Below are 4285 nucleotides of genomic sequence, written 5' to 3'. Positions count from 1 at the left end.
TAAGTCTTATTTTTTCCAAATCATTAACTTTTACAAATGTTAGCCTACAAGACATTATTAGTATCGTTTTGTGCAGTCAATATTCCTTCAGCTTTGTTCCATTTATTTATGCATTCACTGGTAGCTTCTTGTATGTGTCCTGATCAGGGATCGAACCTGCAACGTTGGCATATAGGACAATGCTCTACCCAACTGAGCTACCCCGCCAATGCTTGACATATATTATCTTATTTGAGTCTCACCCCAGTCCGTTACACACAGAAAATGGAATGTTCTAAATGACTTGTCCAAGATCACATAGCAAGCATGTAGTGAGGTTGAGACTTGACATTCAATTCCTTTTACCAGGTATACTATTTCCCAACCCAAGATCAGTGGCAATATTAGTAAGCAGTTTGCACATAGACTATATCACTATCTTTGTAGCTTAATTTACATGCCTGTGATGTTGCCAGAAGGTGTTAGTTAGTACACCTTCAATATCAATCTGCTGTACTGTTCCTAGGTTTTTGCATTTTTGAAAGAAAGTGTAAAAAAGCAACACTTCATTTAAAGGAATGATTCTCTAGTGGGAAAATTTTAAGTCCTCCGATTCTGGTGAGCAGGGAGCTTCAATGATGCTTCTCACTGTGGAATGTATGCAAATATCTTACTTCCAAGTATGAAAAAAGCCAACTCTTGGTATAAGAAACACTGGTGTGACCATAAACTTGCACTATCTCACTTTCCCCCCATTATAACATGCAGGAGGAAAAAGTATTTAATTGAAAGGAATTTATTCTGAGTGATTAAATAGGCGATTCAGCTTCCCCAATTTATAACACCTGATGTAGTGACATCTTATACACAAGGAAGACCAGCTGACTTTGCATCTAGAGATCAGCTTTGTCCAAAGAACATAAATCTTTCCTTCTGTCATCATATTCCCTCTGGCCACTTGCAGAGCAGTCCTAGCTGCATCAGCTGCAGCACAGCTGTAAGGGTTGTTGATTATATAATAGGACCTAAAGCACAGTTCCTATAAAAACACCTAGCCAGTTGTCTGGGATGAACATGTACTACTAGAGGACAAACATGTATTATTGCATACCTGATAATATCTGACACTTCTGTGAGAAGGAAGCAATTCTTAGCTGAGGATCCATGTATGCATGATCTGTACATTTACCGGTATCCTAGTTTTTAAAAAGGAAATAAGTTAAAAACGTTCTTAAGAACCTTTAAAGTAAACAACTAGTAATATTAAATATAGGATGTTGACTTCACATAGAAAACAATACAAAATATAATTCCATTGCCAAAGAGAGAATAAGAAACTATTCAGTATTAGCATTACCAACAATAAATGTATTTACACAAACACATGAAATAAGATGACAAGAATACCCAGTATAGAAATAATAATCATATAGCCCTTGAAGCATGGCTCAGTGGTTTAGCATCAACCTATGGAGCAGGAGGTCATGGCTTGATTCCCAGTCAGGGCATATGCCCAGGTTGCATGCTTGATCCCTAGTGTGGGTGTGCAAGAGGCAGCTGATCAATGGTTCTCTCACTCATTGATGTTTCTATCTCTTTTCCCCCTCGTTTCCTCTCTGAAATCAATAAAAATAAATTTAACAAATAAAATGTTTGAATGGGTAAAATTTCTTTTAGAAGGTTGACGAATTCTAGATCAGCCCATGTGACTCAGTGGTTGAGCATCAGCACAGGAACCAAGAGATCACATTTAGATTCCTGGTCAAGGCACATGCCTGGGTTGCGGGCTGGATGCCCAGAGTGGGGTGTGCAAAAGGAAGTTGTTTATGTTCCTCTCTCATTGATATTTCTATCTCTCTATCACTCTTCCATCCTCTCTTTCTAAAAATAAAAAAAAAAACATATTTAAAAAGAGAAAGGCAAAGACTTCTGTATTAAGTTAAAAGCAAAATTAATGTATTACATTTTCAAGGATAATATCTTGTAATATAAAAGATAAAAGTAGATTAAACATAATGGATGATCAAAACTATATGAAGCGTCCTAACCGGTTTGGCTCAGTGGATAGAGTGTCAGCCTGCAGACTGAAATGTCCCAGGTTTGATTCAGGTTAAGGGCATGTACTTTGGTTGCGGGCACATCCCCATTAGGGGGTGTGCATGAGGCAGCTGATTGATGTTTCTCTCTCATTGATTTTTCTAACTCTCTATCCCTGTCTCTTCCTCTCTGTAAAAAATCAATAAAATATATTAAAAAAACTATATGAAGCAAATATGAACAGAAAAAGGATCTAGAGTATTATTAATATTGGACAAAGGAAACTTCAAGGTAACAAAAAAAACTCATGAAGGTAGTAAAGAAGATAATTTTATTTTTATAAAGATATTGTCTAGAAGGATGGAGTGAAAATACATGAAAGAGAAATTAGATACATATGTATAGAAATAGATTAAAATAATGGTGGTGTAGAAATTTTATGTACAGCCTTAAATTTAAGATAGATCAAATGGATTTAAAAATGAATAAAATAATAGAAAATGAATAAAATAATAAAAAAGTATTTAGGTGGTATTTTTATATGATCCATATGACTTAAATGATATTTTTATAAGTATGGCACAGATATTTTTAAGTGCTTTTATATTAGGTTATACGAAAGATTCAATAAATTTCTAAAATGAAACAATACTGGCAGGTCCTTTGACCTCAGCACCAAAAGAAAAGAATTCCTAAAAATACATTTAAACAAATAAACAAGAAACTAACTACTTGGAAATCTAAACACATTTACCCAAATAGTCAGAGTCTTCTTTGGATAAGGAAAAATATAAGAAACAAAATAAGAAAACTGAGAATTTTATATAATGTTGACAGAGCAGCATTTGGAATTAAACTCATGGCTTTATACACTTTCATAATTTAAAGAGAGAGGCAAGAAACAAATAAAACAACCTCAAACCGAGGTGTTTACATCAGGAAGTTAGAAAAAGGAAAAGAATAATAAATAGCCTTAAGCAAAACAAAAAAGGAGGAAAAAATAAAGCAAAACTGATGAACTAGAAAACAGAAAGCACTGGCATTAGTAACTGAATCTAATGCTTATTCTTGGGATAAGAAAAAAATCAAATGCAAAAAAAAAGGCATTATAGCAAAGGAACAAAGAAGCTAAAAATATAACAGGATAATTATGAACAAGTGTATGTTACTTTAAATCCCAAAGAAATGAATACTTTTCTGGAAAACTATAAATAGCCAACGCTGACTTAAACACAAGAACACATTTGAATGGACCAATAACTGAAGAACAGAGAATGCTATCATTACTCTCAACTTCCATTCCATTTCTCACCTCCAAACAACATAGATGTTTTATAGATGAATAATTTTTAAAATTAAAGGAACATTTAGTTCCTTCCTATGTAAACTGTTTCTGAATATAGAAAATACAGGCAAACTACCCAAGTCAAAAAATAGTGGCTAACCACCTAACTAAAAAATAGAAGGCAGCAGGGAAAGCGGAGGAGCAAATATGACATGGACTGACTCCATAAATAAGCCCTAGAAATGAGTCTACAGGTGCTCAGCAGAGCTGCTGAGGTCAAGACAGTGTGGCCATCACTCATTCACAGGGTCACTAGGAGTCAGTGCTGACTCAACTGCATGTAACACATACCCAACTCATTCTAGAAAACTGTAATCTGGATACCAAGCCTGAAAAAAATAGAATGCACACACAACCACACCCAGAAAACTGTCAAACCACTTTAACTTAGGAATAAAGATGTAGACTTCTTGAACTAAAAATAAAATCCAAATGCATATTTAAAGAATAATTAACACTAAGCAAAGAGAATTTATGAACCTAGAGGTAACTATTAGGAAAGTTGTCAAAACAACATAACAGATTAAATTAGAAATGCATAATATGATGTTTCAATACATATTTAAAGCATTTGCTAAATTCTAACATAAAATTCTCTTTTTTCTTAAAAATATTTGTTGGGGTGACATTGGTTAATTATATAGATTTCAAGTGTACAATTCTATAATACACCATCTGTATTGTATACATATTATATTGAGTGTTTACTACCCAAAGTCAAGTCTCCTTCTGTCATCACTTATCCTCCCTTAATATTTTTCTACTTTCTCCCACCCGTCTTTTCTCCGGTAATCAGTGTCTGTGAGTTTTTTGGGTTTTGTGTTTTTGCTTAATTCTTTCATCTTTCTCACCTAACCCCACAACTTGTCTCCCCTCTGACAGCTGTCAGTCTGTCCTCTGTATTTATGAGTCTGTTAATGCCAA

At 34.2% G+C, this 4285-nt stretch overlaps 1 pseudogene; it reads right to left on the bottom strand.

Annotated features, from left to right (window-relative positions):
* The window catches only part of LOC102773000, a 23260-nt pseudogene that overhangs the window by 6121 nt on the left and 12854 nt on the right, over window positions 1–4285 (bottom strand).

The sequence above is a fragment of the Myotis davidii genome, unplaced genomic scaffold, assembly GCF_000327345.1.
Source record: "Myotis davidii unplaced genomic scaffold, ASM32734v1 scaffold2092, whole genome shotgun sequence".
Classification (NCBI taxonomy): domain Eukaryota; kingdom Metazoa; phylum Chordata; class Mammalia; order Chiroptera; family Vespertilionidae; genus Myotis; species Myotis davidii.
This window is presented reverse-complemented; position numbering and strand designations above follow the sequence as displayed.